Below are 18,883 nucleotides of genomic sequence, written 5' to 3'. Positions count from 1 at the left end.
CAGCTCTGTATCATGGGGGTTAGAGAAGATCCTCTTGGAGGATATGTTTTTGTTTGTTTTCCATTCTGGAATGCACAGATCTGTATTTAATCAATCACAGAAGCTACAAGGCTGGAAACTCATTGGGCTGTTTCTGTTCAGGCTTCCAGTGATCCATCTGGTGAGGTGGACACTTTTCCTGCATCCACCCAGAAACAGGGACTGGCTCCATGAAAGAAATGTGGGGAATAATAGGCACATTCTTCTTGGTTAGCAGAGCAAAGGGTAACTGTAACATTCCCTGAAGCTATGATAAAGCAGACATAATTTGAGATGAAAAAATAGAACTCAAATCTTTATGGACATGGAGAATTGAGTGCTATATGATCATTTCTCTCTCTAGGGCATGCTTCAGAAGTGGGGTTGGACCAAATATGTGGAATAATTCAGGTTGAACTGTCAAGTAATCATGAATTTAAGAGTTCAATATGTGAAGTAATTTCAAACTTACTCCAAAAACAGGTTTGGGAGGATTGGATGAGGGGATTTTTGGGGGAAAATAATTGCCTGTAGCCAAATCTGAGTTAAGCATTTTGTCTAACTGCATTCTTACAGAAAATTTGGAGAAAGAGACATGTATAGCTGTCAAATCACTTTATTCAGAGAGATATATGTGTTTAGGGTGGTGATGCTTACAGCAGGTCAAACCACGCAAAGGTTTCTGTTCAAGAAAGCTGAAAATTAAATACTGATTTTGGAAGTAAGGAGATTATTTTGACCTTTTTTTTCCTCTTAAAAAAATGTGCTATTTAAACAAGAAAGTGTTTTGATAATAATTACAAAATGAAACGGGGAAAAAACTTCAAAGAATTATTTTACAGCTTTTCTATTTATCTGCAAAACAGAAAATCTACTGCACTGGCTTTTGGTCTACAAGACCAGTATGACACCTATTGTGTTTGGAGTTGAGTCAGTATTTACAGAGCAAGACAAAGAAAAATTCCTAAGTAGCAAATAGAGTCGCTAATAAGCTGAAGAATGTGTTCTGTTAATTTGTAGTAATATTAATCTGTTGCCTTATTTAGCATTTCCTCCAAATGCTTGTGGTTACTAACTTTAATATATTTTACAAAAGTAATTATCCTCTAGAAGCAGAATATGTTAAAGTTTGGTATTTTTATCCTCTCATTTATGACTCTATTTTAAATTTAAGAGTCATCCAGTCGAGGAAAAACAATAGTTGAGAGTACAAATACACAACACAGATAAATATGTGGAAATGCTCAAAGGAAACTGTTTCAAAGAGCCAAAGGACTGAAAATTATTTGTGCAAGGTATTCCACAAAGAAAGTATGTGAAAAGCAACACTAAAACGTTAAAAAGCTCAACTCACATTTTTTTCTTTTTCCAAAAATAATGGTAAATCCATAACAAACAGTTCAGCCAGCTCTAGACTCAACTGGGATCTGATCCAGTCATTATTTTGGTACTTGAAATCAAAAGGGATTTGATGGGAATGTATGATAGATTATTTTCTGCACATTTTTAATTGGGTGACTTCTTCCCTTAAAGGGTCTGTAATTTTTCACACATGTCTCCAAACATCCTCTGCCAATACTAAATTCTGCTCAGATGGATTTTCTCTTAGAGAAAAATTTGGCAGTTACAACTGTTTGGCCAAAATCCAGTAAATTCAGATGGGTGGAGCCAGGAAATGGAAATACTTCATGTAGATAGTATGTTACTTCTTCATGCATCCAGATTTACATATTCTTGGAAGAAACAAACTCAAGAACTTTCTTTTGTTTCCTTTTTCACTTTGAAAGAAAAAAGCTACAGTAGCACAGAACCTTCCTCCTAATCTTTGCAGTTCTCTCTCTGGTCTTTGATGTAACACAAGTCACCCAGCTGTATTTAGTATTGCCTACAAATCTCTCCCCCTTTGTTCATCTTACAGCATAAAACCTGACCAAGGCATCTTTAGAAATGAGAAGTGATTTGGTCAGATGGCTCAAAATATCAATACTCCTCCTGGGCAGGATCAGTAAGGTGAGTGCCTTATGATTTTATGTCCTCCTTAGATATTCTGTCTTCTAATCTTCTGAAAAGAGATTTAAGAGAGAGAGAAATCAGGAGTTAAATTTACTGGAAAAATAAAAGTCTCAAGCTTTATGTGAATAAATTGTTCAGAGAGAGAATGGATTTCCAAGCTTGTAGATGAATATTTAGGCATGCCAGTAATGAGCAGTTGAACTAGCACAGCTAGGCAAAGCAAGGCAGCTTTAAAAGGCCCCAAATGGTTACATTCAGATTCCATGATTTTATGAGTGATTATTTTTGCCACAGATTTAAACAAAATCCATCTTCTCATTCCAGCCTGAGGAAAAAAGTGACCAGAAGAGTGGCTTGTACCATACCACTGATGTCTCCTTGACACACCAGTGTCTGAGGGCAGACACAGGTTTAGTGTTGGAAAGCTCTTGTTTCTAAGAGTTTCTTCTGTCTCAGGGACCACTGCATGTATGCTTCAGTTACTGAGGACATGCTCAGCATAAAAATCTGCCTAAGTTATTTCTTCTCACAACTTTTTTTCCCTTTTATTTCTTTCCTGCAAATTTGGATTTATTTGGCTTAAGGTAATTAAGCACTATTTCCCTGTCTAAAGGCTCCACACACAAGACTGTGGCAGAACTGGAACTTCTGTTTCACAGGAAATTCTGACATTTTGAAACATATCCAGGTTTGGAATGAGAAAAAGATCAGAGAATTCATAAATTTCTATAAAGGAATATGTTCCAAAAAAAGCCATGTCAATGGAAATAAAAAACTTTGTTAAAATTCAATAAAAGATCAATTTAGGTTTTTGTTTGTTTGCTTGTTTTTTTAAAGAATAAAAGCTCTTCTGAAAGAAGAATAAATAAGAAAAACGTTTTTCTAAGACCTTTGCAATAAGCCTTAACCAAATTTCCTTTTACTGAGCACAGATATTTCCAATATGAAATTTCCACCTCGACATATTCCCACTGATGATTCAGCATTTTCAAAGTGGAGAACGTTTAGAAAATATTTTCCCAGCACTAGGAATAGATTGGAAAACTGCTTCAAGTTTCTGTTTTCAAATAAATTTTACTAAAAAGTACCATAGATGTTATTTAAGTGTTCTCCCCATCTTGTACTTGGCACACTTTCCATGTAAGGTAGCAGCACACTCACCTGATGATCGTCTGTCTCAATGGACTGGGAAGGAGTTTGCCCTGGAATCACCTTCTTGGCACAAGCCAGAACATCTCAGATGCTGTTGGCAGCAGGCTGCTCCTTCGCCACCTTGTGTTTTTTCCTGCAGCACTAAAAGGCCTTAAAAGAGCAGAAACAGAAATTCAGCTCTCCACCAACTTTCACAACTGCTCATTTTCACTCAGGTCCCAGTGATCACAAAGGAGCATAAGATAGGACAGCAGTGGACATCTGAAGAGCAAACTTACTGACTTATTGTCCCCATTAATGAGATAGTTATCTCATTTATCTCACACTTTTCTCCCACCTTTCCATATTTATCGGCATTATTTCCACTAGGAAAAATAACTTGGTAGCCTTGCAGAACTTCTCTCATTATGGTAACTCAGTTTCTCCTAAGTTACCTGAATTTTCTCCACTTATGTTTCTAGATTTGACTTGATTTGATTTGATTTGATTTGATTTGATTCCATCTGTATGTGATCTGCACACGTGAAACGCCATAAATTCCATCCATTCATAGGTGCCAGCACTGTCAAGGAAGAGTAGTATTATTATTTTTGTTGCTGCTTCTAGCATAGAATAAAACATTTTTATGGCTTTTTCATGGCTTGCTTGTGTAGTAATGAAATATAATTACACTCAGACTGGGGAAGGTTATTTGCTTTAGAGAGTATCATTAAGAAGAATATAAGGAATTGGACCTGGGTGTAAAGATACCTAAGACAGAAACACAGAGAAGCAGAGGAAGAAGATTCCACCCTATCATAGAAGGATGCAGTTTCCAAAACAGTGAGCTAAGTCTGCTCAAGCCAGGCCAAATCTGTGGCTCCACAAGCAATCCCACCCAAATGTGTTCATTATATCGACCTGTGCAGCACATTGAAAGTTCCTTGACTTGTGACGTCTTTGTGGCAGGTACTGGCCTTCTTTATTGGTTTTGGACAGGCTTCAAGACCATGGATTTACAGATTATTTGAACACGCTGAGACATTTTAATTGGCTAAAATGCAAACATTTTGCAGTTAATGAGGGGTGGCTTCAGAACCTGATTTTCCACTGCCTTGTACCTTATGTAGCCATTAGTTCACAGCAGGAGAAAGGTCTCAGAGTGCGGTTTGGCAGCTCAGTGCTTATGACCTTCCCATGACATTAAGCCTGCTGGGCTTTTAAAAACCTTCTGTGTGGCTGGTTCTGTTCTGGCTCTTCCACACTGCCACAGCAACATGATGGGGTTCAGAGTTAATGCAACTGATGTCCATGGATTTTCCCAAGGCTCTCCCTCCTCATCTCCAACTTCAGCACCCAGACTTTGGAGTGCATCAATGAAGAGAGATTTGTTGTCAGATCATGATGTATTACAGCCTTTTAATTTTTAAAAAATATTTTTACCCATCCCCCAGCTATTACAGCACTTGGTAGAACCTCAAATACCTGAAGAAAATGAGAAGCAATCCCAGAGCTACAAGTACCAATGTCTTCTGCTACAAACCTCTATCAATCACAGCTTGTGGGTTCAGCATAAAACTGGAAAATCACTTCAGCTTAACTTAAAATCTTCCACTACAACTATTTAATTCTGAGTATTACTACTGTATTCTTTGAGAGTTCGCAAATACTGCACAAATATGTTCAACTTGAACATAAATAAATAAATAAAATAGAAGGCAGAAAATAATTTGCCTTTGATTTGAGGTATTTGAACTGTTAGTTTGGAGTATATATTTTATGGCTAAGTAATTTCTGATCTTTACAAAATTATCACTGTTATGGAAATTACTCCACACAGTGTTACTGCTGGGATTACGTTTTTACATTTTGCTCCTGCTTATTACCAGACACAGATCTTTGGCAGCAGTATCTCCAGGGCTGGAGGAAAAGTGTGTGAAATTGTCAGCACTGCAAATGAACTTACAAGCAAATCTTTGAGAACGTTTTTTGTATCTTCTGCCTTACAACCTACAATCTAGTGACAATATTCTGGACTACTCTGGAGATGTGTGCAGTGGCTCTCACACAAACTGTGTACAACCAGAGACTGAGTTTTCAGCTGAAAGACACACTGTCCTCCATTTCTGTGGCTGGGAGTTGAAGCTGGTGGCCCACGCTGTTTTCCATTTAATCTTGCCAATCCTGAGTCATGTTGTAGACAACCAGTGAATATAGAAGAGTATTAGCAAAATTACTTTATACTGAAGACAATATTTACATCCCACAACACAGTGACATTGGTGATGTTTCTGAAATATCACAATACAATTGGGCAGTAACAAACATCTAGGTCACCAAAGTACTCTATCACTCGGTAGTAAACAGGAATTTGCCTCATAAAATCTGTCTTTCTATAAAATTCCTGCCTTTAAAGTTTTATTTAGGCCTAGAAGACGTTGGGGCATTTCATTACAAGACAAAACATCTCTGTTTAGCTTTTTGTTCCTTCATGAATTCAGTTTGCTGAAAAAGCTCTGAGTTGTACAGAGCGCTACTTGTTTAAATTAGGGCTTTCCTATTCAAACAACCTTATTTTATTTCTCTGAAAAGTTGCTTCAGGCAAGCCAAAAGTGAGATCTTTATTTTGCAGATGAGATGTAGCCTGCAGGAGGATGGGTCCCATGTAGCTTTTCTGAGACAAACAGTGCAAGTGAGATTGCAAACATTTGCATTCTTGTAGACAGAAGTCACTCTAAGCTCCAGTTTCCACCCCTACAGTCTTTCACCCTTTGATGTGGATTGCCCATAAGAAGTCTCTCCATTGTTTCTGGGGATTTTTGTGGCCCTCATAGCTGTTGCTGACACATGACTTTGAGATGGAAAATAAATAATGAATGCACTATTAAACTGCAGGATCCAAGTGAAATATTGCAACAAACTCAGGCTTTCCTTGGGAGTGTAAACATTAATCACACTTTATGTTTATATGGCACTGGCAGCTATAAGACTTGGGAGGGATTGATTTTAAAAAGATTGTGCTTTTCATATATTTCTAACTATTTGCAGTTGTGGAACTTCATGGGAAGTCTGTGTTTAAGCACAAGAGTGCTCCAGAAAAGTTATTATTGCTGGTGGATCATTCAGGACCATACATTTCCATCTCCTTCAGCCACAATGACTCTTGCTCCAGCTAATGAGATGAAAACCCAGCTTCATGTGGAGGATTACTGGATGTCTGAGCAGTGGCCAGAGCTCTCACACAAAGACAATGGGTCATGGACTTCTAATTCAAAGGTCACAATATTTTTGAAAAAAGGGAAAATTTAAAAACTTTCAAAGTTATGATTTTTCCAAGCTGTTTTGTTTCATGCTTAAATTTGTTTAACTGTTTTGCATCTCTTTTAAAAATTAAACCAACTATATAATGTTTCTGATTTTCCTCCTTCTTTTCTAGCTGAAGCAATTAAGAAAATTAAACTGACATTCCCAAATACTGTTGTCCCCTTGAGTACAACTTGTTTAATTACTTGACTATGTAAAATAAAATCCTTGATACTCCAAAGTAGTGCAAAACAATCCTTTCTCTAAACCCAAGCAGTTCTGCAGCAAAAGACTCCCAGTGGGAGATTTGCTCTCATGCTCTCCATACAAGCAATCAAAGTTTGTGCGCACTGAAGCAGCTAAAGCTCCTCTGGTTGTAGATGTTTGTAAGTAAAGACCTTGCTTTCATACAAGGCTTTTAAGAAAGGCTAATGTATGTTAAGGCTTTGTGAGTGAACTGCCTAAAGTAGTGGTATTTTAATTTACATCATTTCTTATAAATTGAATATTCCCTTGAAGTGTTGGAAACAGAAGTGAAACCTTGCAGAACACCAACTATGTGGAAACAGAAGTTGGAAGAAATGAACAGATAAGCTCAGTTACACAAGTGCAAGGAACCTGCAGGGTTTTTTCCACGTGGAGAGGTCCTGCATGTGAATGAACCCACATGAGTTTTGCTCCATCTCTTTGTTGCCTGTGCCATTACAGAAAGTCACCACAGACTCCAAACTCTGTAATGCCACAATCACACAGCTCACCGAGGCTGGAAGACTGAGGAATTGTGAGTAATTGCTTTTAGGTCCCTTGCATATTTCAAAGCCATTAACATTAGAGATTATCATCTCCATTATGCCACGGGCACATGTCAGATAAATAAAAAACTGCACATGTCTGTGCAGAGGACACACGGCTTTGTGCAGTCACTGGGGTGCCCCTGAGTGCTGTCCAGCTCCTTTTAAGCACTATGGACCATGAATATTTGATGCCAGCAACTCTCTAAATTCTGGTGAACAGCAAAATGCTAATGTTGATGTTCCTTGTCATTATGGAATTACTATTTTTGTTCCTCTTGCATGTTAATTGTTTTACATTTTAATATCTGCTATAAGACTGCTGGATGGTACTAGAAGTCCAAGATGAGGAATGACAGTCAAAATCCATTATTCTAGAAGCACTAGAATTTGTATTTTTGTAACTGCGATCTCTATGTGAGGCCATTTACACCAAATAATGAATGTGATGAAAACTCTGTGACAGACAGGCTCACTGCCTTTTCTGAAATCTGTATGTCAGTGCCAGCCACTTTCTGAAGGACATGTACAGAGGCCTTCAGCTTTTTCTTGTCGCTCTTCAGATGCTGCCAGTAGCTGAAAGCTTCATTTCAGCATGACCCTGTGCTCCAACACTCTACTGAGTTCAGTGGTTTGGGAGCATCCTCAAACTAAAACAGTCTTGCAGAATTTTATGATTGACTCCAAGCAAAAATCAGTTTTCTTCCAGGTAAAAATGTCTGATTGTGGGGAGACATGCAAACAAGTAAATAAAAGGTCGATTTATTTGTATCAAAGAACTACTCTGTAGAATTCTATGAGCATGTGAAGAACAGAAAATCACCATAAGCCTGGCATGTCCAAATAGCAGAGGTGCAGTGCATAAATTATACAGTTAATCTGACTTTGCTCAGTAAGTGGGTTTAGTATGGGTTGTGCTGTTCAGCTGGGCAACATATGCTCAGAAGGTTTAACACTGGAAGTACTGCAGACTTTGTGGAGTTGATCTGCAATGCACATGAATGTGTCTAGGATTTCCAGATATCCAGCAGCTCAGGCAGAGTTGCTATTCTGGTGAGACTGTTCCGGACAATTGTCAGCAATCTCAAATCCATCCCCAACAAAATTGCCAAGAACGTAAAAAAATATGTCTGGTAAAAGCCAGATATAAGGTAGGTAAAAAAAAAAAAAAATTCTATCATATAAATCAAACTTTTATTATTGTTCTTATTCCAGTGCCTCAGACTGTCACCTCCTCAAGACCTAGGAGAAATAGCCCAATAACCTCATGTGTTAAAGAGATGCCAAATAAAGAAATTAAATAAAAAGCCAAATTAAAAATTTACAAAGCAACCAACCAACCAACAAACCAACCAACCCCAGTTCTACCTATAGTTCCTAAGCAGAAATACGTGAATACATGGCACTATTGTCAGAGCAGGGAGAACAGGATAAACCACTTCAGTGCATGGGATCCATGCTAACCTGAAAAAGCGTAAATGCAGTTGGTATCTGAGAGCTGCATTTGCTCCAAACACAGCTGGGACCCTTTTCCAATGTTCCCTCTCCTTCAGAGCTGAAGGCCCTCACCCCAGCTGTGAGCAGGAGCTCCTGAGGAGCGAGGTGAGCACAGCAAAGCAGGTCACTGGGAGGCAGCACGTTCTGGGCCAGTAACCCCATTCATCCACCCAGGATTCCTTTTCCCTCAGACACTGGCTCGTGTTACTGGCCTTGGTATTGATTGCCAGGGAACTTTGACATTTGCTTGCTGTTGTTTGATGAAAGCAGCTAATTGGAGAGCTTCCTCTGAGGAAAGCCTTTTGCATATGTGGAGTCCTTTGTACCTGTGCATGTGTGGGTGATATATTCTGAAATCTACATAGAGAAAAGCTGTTTACATGCAGCATAAATGTAACTAACTGCTCTTGCTTTGCTAAACATTCACTCATAACCTGCAATTCAATTCCATCACCTGTAACAAAATACTCGAGACAACTGTAAACTAAATGTCAGCCCTCTTTCTTCTCAGAGAAGCTGCCTTTTTAATTCAGTAGAATTAATCAACTTACATTACTTTAAAATATTTTTTTAAAATATTCCAAGAGTTGGGTTTTTAAAGCAGTCTTACAGAACCTCAATTGAAAATCATATAAAGTGATTCAAACAGAAAGGACTGAAAAGTGGAATATAAATCCTGATATAAGGCTTCAGATGTTTTTACATAAAAAGATTTTTTTTTTAACCCTGGTACTCATCCATATTATACAGTGAAATGAACAAGCAGAATCAGAGACCAACAGTAAAGCACAAAAAATGTATTTCCATACTGCATGAAATTTAAAACAAATCATATGCTCCAGCACAGTTTATTCAAACATCTTTTTCCAAACTCAACAGCTCCTCGGTAAGATGATTTAGGTGATGAGCATGCTTGTACAAATGCCATGTGGGCCACAAAATATGTACTCCACCTGCAGAAACTGCTGTCCTAACTTATCCCAACTTCCTTGGCACCCCCTATTTTCATTTTTTCCAGTGCAATGATTGCAATAGCACAGACATAAGGCAGGACTTACTCCAACATTCTCCACAGCTCCTCTTAGAAAATACATAGGAGTTTGTACTGAAAGTATCTCTTGACAAACAGGAGATTTTTTGGGGATTATGTTGGCACCGGCTCTCCCCACCTGCCCTTTCTCTTCTCTTTATTTTTTGTTGCTTACGAGATGAATGGTTATTATCAGTTTATTATTACTGCTTTTCCACAGACTTTCTCAAATGTCAAGTGAATCTGATCTGGAGTTCAGGCCCGTAATTACACTGGACCAGCTCCAGGAACTCATAAATAAATTGGGGGTGGCTGCTATGGTTGCCAGAGCTCTGTCATTTTGCTCTTCTGAGGGTGGACAGAGGCTTTGGCTCTTTTCTAAAATTCTACACTTGCTACAGAGTTTTTCACACCTTATTTTAAAAGACCCTAGGCTTTCTCACTGTAGTTTGGCATAGCTTTACCACAGGCACAGAAAGCTACTAGACTGCAACATTGTTGAATTTGCTCATTTAGAGAAGCAGCTGAAATGTGATTGTTACTTTTTAATTTTTTTTTTTTCTGCTTTCTCTATATGTGAGAACCTCACAGGAGCAGACATTAATTCTGGCTCTGCTCTGGCCTCTTTGTTGACATTAGGAGTTTACACTGGGCTCTGCAGTGAGGCACATCTTTGTCACAGAGGGCAGCTCCAAGGCTTGGCAGGAAAGGCCCTCAAGTGCAAGATGTCTGCATTCAAGATCATGGTTTGAAAGGAGAGGGCACAGCATTCATTCCCAGACCTGGCTTACTGAGGTCTGAGAGGTTTACTAGTGACTTTAAATGTTACTTTCCAGCCTGTTTCTAATCATGTCAATGCACACAGAGCACAGCATCTGGTTACAGAACTGAATCTGGCCAGTGCAGGCTTGAACGGAAAATGGTGCAGATATTGATCTTCTGATATTTTTGACACTTTTTTTCCCTGAAAAACTTCAAATAAACTACTGAAGCACATCACGAGAGCTGATCCAGAATGTGTAACTATTCAGAACATGGTTCCTCTCCTTCAACCTCATCTGCAATTAGAACTAATCCCCACATCAGCCATTCATGGATGCAGATGGCAGCACAGATCACAATTTGCACAATTTGATCTACAGTGGGTTTTCACCAGAAGATAAAATAATTCCTGAAATCAGAACTAATCTTCAGTACAGACAAGGCCTCAGACTGCCAACTAGTTCCAAATGTTTTTAAGATGTGAATGCTTGTATGCTGCCAATGGCACCGAGATGACCAATTCTTTTCACATGGGTCACTCTGAGGCCAGCAAATGGTATCAGCATTTCCCCAGTGCTCCCTTGGCTCACAGACACACAGTCACATAAAGGTGAAAGTTTCTGGACTCCTTTATAATGGATTGAGTCATTGTGTCTTCTGCAGAGCACTTTTCAAAACAAAGCAAAATACTTTATGGAGTGGAAAACACTGAATTATTTGCAAAAAAATGTCATTTCTTTTCTATATCCCTCCCCAGGGAGCCCATTGTTCAAATAAGTATTTGCTTGTGCCCCAAAGTACAGATGTTTTTGACTCTTGTCATAAATCAAACATGTTTATGTCTAACACATTAAAAAAGAGTAGAAAATAGCAGACATGGATTAAGATGGTTGGTCTGACCCAAATTATAGTTCTTCAATACTGTTAATTTTTTGCTGATTCTTCTGGGAACAAAAGATTCAACAACATCACTGTGCTTCCCTCTTCTCCCTTGGAATTAAAATCAATCTTTTACTCCTTTTGAAATGTAAATTTGAAATAATCATGTATCTGGATCATGGATTAAGTTTGCAGGAGAAAAGTCTCTGGCAGAAGATGGCAGGGACCGTGCCTAAAGCTAAATCCAGACACACAAATCAGCTCTGAGCTCGGGTGAAAACAGAGTTCTGGTTAAATGGGTTGCAGGTTTTCAGTTACAAAAGTTCCATCAAGAAACTATTCTGATATTTGAAAACAAGTAAGAACAGCCTCATGTCATCTACAAGAAAAGCAAATTTAGCATTCCAATTACTTTTTTGTCCCCTCAGACAATTCTCTCAGGCCTATTTTAAAGGGAATTTTTTTCAGAATCAGAATTCCATCTCTAAACCTTGACAATTCTAGTGAGATGGTGCTGCCTGGTTTTTTTTTAACACGGCAAGATAAGCCTTTGATAGTTTCATATAGGGGTGTTGAACAACAGGACAAATTTTCTTGAAAGGCAGCAGGATAAACCATATTTTCAAGGTCAGTTTTTTAATCCATGGCTTTTAACCTTGCTGTGATTTATGTTTGACCTTCTTTCCACAGTAGTTTTCTTCCTTCTCTCCTTCAAACTGGAAGGACACGTCTGTGCTATCTATTTGATGTGGGTTTCATGTATCTGCACAAAGAAATTCATAACCACTTGGCAAAAGGCATGTGCCCACACCACATCATTATCCTGCAATTAAGAAAATTCTCCCTGCCACAAAGCCATAAAGCCCAGTGATGTTTCAAGCTAAGCCCTCAATATCCATTCTGAATTCATCTAAGGCACAAAGCTGCTGTGGCGCTGCAGAGAGATTTTGTAGCATGCCTTGTAAACTACTTGTTGAGCATTGATTGGAAATTTTTTGGCTTTGCTTCATCTCAGCATGCTTCCACACCTTCAGATTTTCTCCTGCTTCTCTGCACAGACTTCACACAGATATAGAGAAGATAGCTCTTCTCTGCAACTGAATGGAACAGAAGCATGTTATTGTATTTGCTTCTGGGCGTCCTCTATCTAAGGTTTAACAGATTCTTCAAATGATTTTTAGATTTTTGATTATTCTCTCTGTGCTGTTGGTCAGGTTGCAGGTTGCTTTGTAAGACATGATCAAGCAGGTCTTGAATTATCCGTGTAATTCACTTAAAAATGTTTGATTAAAGTAAAAGACTGAAGCGAAAGGAAGAGAAAAAGATTCTGCCCTCTGGGATGTTTAATATTAGTCAGTTTCAATGCTATGTTTCCCTTTCACTGTGTGGACAACACCTTCCGTGAATCAAAGGTGAAGTCTCTGTATCATGTCATTTCCTCCACCTTCCTAATCATGCCTTGATTTTAAATAAATACATCCAAGGGAAAAAAGTTTCACCTTTAAACAAAATGCGGCGATGACTTCCCAATTTCTGCCTCATGTGGCCCCAGCGGAAGGGAAGGAGCAGGACATTTATCGAACTGCTTCTATAGACACCTTCTCCCCAAGGTCTTCCAGGATCTGCTGCATCCCAGCAGGAGCAAACTCTTCCATCAGGCTGAGACAGCCTGGAGAGGGGGTGCAAGTTAATGAAGAGAGCAGTCGTGTGTCTCTGAATGTACACTACAGAGAAGGAAACACTGTCCAGAAACGCTGCTAATGCAGGAGCTACCCATAACCGTGAGTGGCGGCGCCGAGCCCTGCCAGCCCTGTGCTGCACCGGAGCTCTCTGTTGGGCCTGCCCTCCTTTGAACAATTACGGATTCTATTGGCCACGCTCGGTGAAAGGGACCCAAAAACGCCGCTCCCCGCCCCGCCGGGCGCGGCTCCTTTAAGGCGCGGAGCGGGAACGGGAGCGCGTTCGGTCCGGTCCGGTCCGTGCGGCGCGGGGCCGGGAGCTGGGCGCGGGTCCTGGAGCTCCGGCAGCTCCGCACGGCCCCGCCGCCCCCAGATCGCTCCCACATCGCTCCCGGGCCGCTCCGAGGGGCTCCGAGCCCGGGGCCGCCCCGCCCCGCCCCGCCCGCCGGCCGGAGGTGCCGCCCCCCGCCCCCCGCGGCCGCGCCGCTCCCCCCGCCCCGCTCCGCCCCGCCGCCGGCCGGAGGCACGGACGGACGGACGGACTGACGGACGGACTGACGGACGAGGCCGCCGGAGGCAGCGGCTGCCCCCGAGCCGCCGGGTGCGAGGTGAGTGGCGGCGGCCGCGCTCTGCCCCGCTCCCCGCGGCTGGGGAGCCCGCACGGGCGCTGCCCCCGGGCACAGGCGCTGCCCCCGGGCACGGCCGCTGCCGCCGTGGCGGAGGCGCCGCGGGCTCCCCGCGCTCCCGGGCAGCACCTTTGGCGGCGGGGCTGCCGCGCGAAACTCGCCCGCTGCTCCTGCGCTGTCACTCCGGCACAGGGCTCTCCCGGCGCGGGGCTCTCCCGTGGGGATGCGGGGCTCGCCCGCGCTCCCCGCACCTGCTCCGGGGCCGGGCTGCAGCCGGGGCCGCCGGCGGCGCGGGGCTCGGCGGGGCTCTGCGGGCACGGCTCGGTGCCCGGGGCAGCGGGCGGGGGGCGCGGCGCTGGGGCCGCTCCCGGGGCCGCACAGCAGCGGGGCTGAGAAATGTTTGGAGGAGTTTTGTCTCTTCTTTCAGCTGGAAAAGGAAGGGCATCGGCGGCGGCGGCAGCGCGCACGTGTGATGTAGAGAAAGGGGGACTCATGATGCTGGCTGGCTGCAGCTCAGCAGGATACCGGGAAAGGCGCACAGAATCAACAGGGCGCCTGTTGGGAGGCGCACGGAGCCGCTTCGGCCCAGAGCCCCCGAGCTGGTTTGGAGAGACTGAGCACTCACCTTAAATGGCTCGGCAGTGGGGTTCTGGCTTGCCCCGACTTGTCCAAACTCCAGAAAACAATATGACGTTTAGAAAGAGGGGAAACAGTGTGATATTGTGATTAATAGGAGAAGAATGAGTAGTAGGGTATGCCGATGGTTATCAGTGCAGTGCTTGTAGGGTTTTACGTAGAGCTTGGATACCCAGTGCTGCAGAGCTGACTACTTAATTACACCTTTGTATCCATTCTACTAATAACACTTCTTGCGGTCTGATGGATCCCGATCGTGGATTATGACTCTTTTAAGAGAGACTTAAGTGGTCTTTCGAAGAGTGAGTGTACTCAAGTTTATTACTTGGCAGGGGGCAGCAGCATGAAGCCTGGGAATGAAAATAGGAAGTGAACATTACTCATTTAGTTTTGATATTGTGTCTTTGACGGTTATAAGTGTCATCATAGACTGATCCTAGCTCAGATAGCATCTCATGTACTGAAAGATATTACTCTTGTCCTGGTTTGTACCTACTTCTTCTAGCTGTGCAAGCAGTCCTTCTAATATGGAATATGTTCTGAACAAGTCTGGTTATTTTTATAATGGGCAAATGTGTTTCTGGAAGAGTAAACCAGACTGTATCACTCTGAAGAATGTTCTCAGCCTGTAATATCTTAATCTCATTTGTTCAAAATGAAAACAACAGCAACCGGAAAACTGAAACCACTCTTGACTGATGCACGTGGCTAATGAGGTTTATGACAACAGAACTGTGTGCAGTGTTACTACACTGAGGTGTTGCTGCTCACACCTGGAAGTGCAGCTCAAGCTGAGGATGGGCTGTCTGCTGGCTCTGTGTGACCAGCAGTGGCAGAGGTCCAGCCTGAGTTTTCAGAGACACAGTCCTGGTTGCTTTAAGGTTCCTTTGGAGCCTTCATGAGACAGAAGTGCTTGTTCTGGAAACTGGGAAGGAATAGTGGTGATGTGCCCCACTCCTCAAGCACAGGCTTGACAGCTGTTCCTGCCAAGAGGTGTTCTTCCCTGGTGGGACACTGAGAGGCTTGAGATGTCACCCTGTTCTCCTCTGCCCCCTGAGGCTGCAATAAAAAGGGTTTTGGCCTGGTCCTTAAATGCATCTGGCCATGGGTAATGGCACAGTGAGATGCTTTAGAGTAGTTCGCTCAGTTTCAGTTCTGCTTTGTTTATCTGTGTGGAGGCTTTGTTACATGTTACTGTGTCAAGTGAGATGCAGTTACAATTTTGATTTGCTATCCTGATAGGAAATATGCTTCAGTTTTCACTTTAAAGTAGTTAATTGTAATGCAAAAGAGTTGTATACTAGCATGGATGTGCATGCCTGTGAGTTTATCTGGCCATGCTATCGTTACAAACCCCTCTGATACAGGCAGGACCAAAGTGTCTGTCCTGTGTAGAAACTTCTGCAGTCACCAGAGGAAAGGCATGGTTTTTTTCACAGTAAAGCTCTGAACAAAATTCCTGTCTTCAGGTGAGTGTTAGCTCTTGCTAGATGTGGCCTGACTGTACTCCCCTGGAGGAATCATTTCACACCCTTTGTTTCGCTAGAAAATTTATAGTTCCCAACTGCACTGCTCAGTTCTGAGTGGATGCAAACCATGCTGACTCATATGCTGAACTGCAGCCTTGCTCCATGTAAACACAGGCACACTTCTAAAATATTTAATTTGTAATGTCCTCTGTGGAGAGCTATCCCACAGCTCCTGGCACAATTCCCAGAAGCAGCAGATTCTGGGGTTCTGGGAGTTTCAAAGGCCATTGGTGCCCAGCGGGATAATCATCTGAACTAGTTCAGTGTAGTTTATCCTGGCACTGGGACAGTTCAAACTGAACAGGTATTTAATCTTGCTTAAAGCAAGTCTGCTTTGAACAATACATGGTATGTGCATGAGCGATCTGGAGCCTGTTGGGACATGGCTGTCAGGAGATCTACATGGAGGGAAGTCTTTGTTATGGCAGGTACTCTTTGGTGTAGATGTATCTCCCAACAATTTCTAAAACAATGTCTGTGGGCAGTTATAGTAAAACCAGGAATAAGCTATTACAATATTTGTTTTCTTAGTTCCTCTCTGGCCAATACCAGTGGTAATTAATTGTCTTGTGAAATACCTGAGTTTATATCCATGAGTGAAATGCATGTTAAAAAAAGATTCTCAGAAATACAGAAACTCACACCCATTCATGCACACAAAAATTCTCATTTTTTTAATTGAAAATAAATTACAGTATATGATTTGGCTAGAAAGGAAGAGAATGGAATCAAAGAATGATTTCTAAGCACACTTATTTTGTCTGTACATGCTAAGTACACTATTGGAGTTTTAAGATAAATATCTTCTCCTTTAAAGCAGTAATTCATTCATTGGGGACTAGCTGATAAGAAACTAGAGTTCTTTGGTTCTTTTGTGGGTTTTAAAATTTGGGTTTGTTTTTTTTTTGGTTATTATTGTGGGCTTGGTTGAAAGACTGACAGAGAGTAGTGTGGGAGAGGTTCAGTGATATCATGGATGGTGTAGACAATCCCATGTCACTTGCTCAGGTGGGCTGTCAGTGCATTACCTGTAACAGTTAAACATGGTCTGTTTGCCGAACTGTGCCCAGCCTTGCTGATGTCATAACTCATGCCAACATCCTGCAAGGTTTTAAGCATCCACTCTTAATTTTTTATTTTGAGAACAAAACTCTAGAGACACTAGAGTAGTGGGATGTGCTCAAAACTGGATACATCTGGGTTGCAGAAGTGGTTCCAAACCCTGGAGAAAAAGCCCCTGGTGCAAATGGGGCTCTGGAGCTCACGGAGGTCCCTTGGGGATACAAACCATCACTCCCCGTGCTTGTATCCATGCACTGTCAGTGCAGCAGGAAAAGCAAATCTGTGCTCTTACCTTTACAGATGGTAGGATTTGAAGGTGGTGTGCCTGTCATTTCTTTGACTGCAGGAGGGGTATCTGGCATAGTACTGTTTTGGTACAGGAAACATCTTTTCTGTGACCATGATTCAAGGCTCAACCTATTTTCCGTCTTTATTAATATGGGGAATTTCCTTACAAATGTGGCTTAATTCACAAATTAATTTCACTAGAAAGACTTCTTTATCTGAAGTCTGACATTGAAGTGTACAGATGTGGCATTGTGTTGCTTAAGTGTGTTGAGAGATACGTTTGCCATTAGCAGAGTCCCATTAGTTATGAGGTAGTCTTACAAAATATATTTCAAAATCCTGCTTTCTATGATGGCTGTTTGTGGCATTTTTGTTTTAAAAGTAGAAGAAGTTAAAAATTGTGTCTGCATCTGTTATTGTTGCTATCACAGCTGTCTTTGTCCAGTTTTAACCATCCTCTTCTGAGTAGCTCCTAACTGGGGTTGTAATTTCAATGGCCATGTGAAGAAGAAGTGGAGGTCTTTCAATGCTTTCTCCTTCTCTCAGTCAAAAAATATGTCTTTTGAGTTGCACTAGGTTTAATCAAGTTGCAATGAGTAGAACTATTCCATTACTAACTCTGTTTTGGTGCCTGGCATAAGTAGGGCTGATATGGTTACGATATTAATTAATTATATTAATTGAGCCAGTTCCTTAGCACTAATTAATCATGGTTTGTCTTGAGCAAGACAGATGGTGCCACTGATACTGTGCTTCTGAGAATTGAAAACTGGGAAGATCACTTGAAATAAGGTGATGCAATTTTTGTAGGAGGTCACGTACAAAATCATTTCATCCTTCAGATGGCAATTGTGAAACAAGTGAGTGCTCCTTGCACCATGCTATCAGTTCTTGCATAAGTAGGCAGGAAACAAGGGCCACCCCTCTGTCTAGGTGGGCAGTGGGATGTGCTGTCTTCAGGTGCCAACTCACTTTTGCACCAATGTACAACACCAGAGCAAAAAAAGATATAAGTAGATGTAAAGCTCGTGTTTATTCAAGCCCTTCTTTCTAGCATACTCAGCGTCTTCCTCTGAAGTGGAAGGCTGACTTCTGTGTAGTCTATGTTAAGAGTTTGTAAATGGCTGTCTTCCTGACTCTAGCTGGAGAATACTGTCATGAGAGAAGTTTTTTTGTAAGTTAAATGGCAACCTGTTAGAGTAACACATTGTTGGAAACTGTTGGTGGTAAAGTAGCAGCAGCTCGGGAAGCTCTGTGACCCTAATCCAGACTTGTTTTAGAGGGTAACTTCTAACACAGGATCCTGTACAGTTTGGTCCAGTTGGAGGGTCAGCTGTCTGTTTTGGAGGTCAGACTGCTGCCTTTTGAGATGAAAGCCATATTTTGTGAATATGAACTCCTTTTTATCTGCTTGCTGTGCTGGTCTGAGGGAAGGAGCAGCTGTAGTCCATTGGCCAGACCTGCATTTGGCTGTTGCTGCCATTGTGTTGTGTGTAAACATGTACCATTATTTTGGATCATATAGCAGCCTGTTCAAAAGGGTCTCGCATTCCCCAGCTGTTCTGCAACTTTTCCATCTCTGAGCTTGCCAGCTGCTTAATACAGGCAACTGTAGCTGCATTTGTCTCTCTGGTGTTAA

The 18,883-nt window shown here is 41.8% G+C and overlaps 1 protein-coding gene and 1 long non-coding RNA gene across 3 annotated transcripts in view; one reads left to right on the top strand and one right to left on the bottom strand.

Moving 5' to 3' along the window:
* Positions 1-1,912: 1,912 nt before the first annotated feature.
* On the bottom strand, positions 1,913-13,439 carry LOC135443033 (uncharacterized). Its single transcript, XR_010438774.1, has 3 exons — positions 12,924-13,439; positions 3,193-3,333; positions 1,913-2,080 (listed from the first exon to the last, which is right to left on the bottom strand). It is a non-coding gene; the product is annotated as an uncharacterized LOC135443033 (long non-coding RNA).
* Positions 13,440-13,606: 167 nt separating this feature from the next.
* The window catches only part of SVIL (supervillin), a 135,321-nt gene continuing 130,044 nt past the window's right edge, over positions 13,607-18,883 (top strand). For both annotated transcript variants that reach the window (XM_064704025.1, XM_064704024.1), the window contains exon 1: positions 13,607-13,711. The gene's annotated coding sequence lies outside the window, so the exon portion shown is untranslated. The remainder of the gene's footprint in view (positions 13,712-18,883) is intronic.

Source organism: Zonotrichia leucophrys, chromosome 2 (genome assembly GCF_028769735.1).
Source record: "Zonotrichia leucophrys gambelii isolate GWCS_2022_RI chromosome 2, RI_Zleu_2.0, whole genome shotgun sequence".
Taxonomy (NCBI): Eukaryota; Metazoa; Chordata; class Aves; order Passeriformes; family Passerellidae; genus Zonotrichia; species Zonotrichia leucophrys.
Note: the sequence above shows the minus strand (reverse complement) of the source record. Positions and strands in the feature narration are given on the sequence as shown.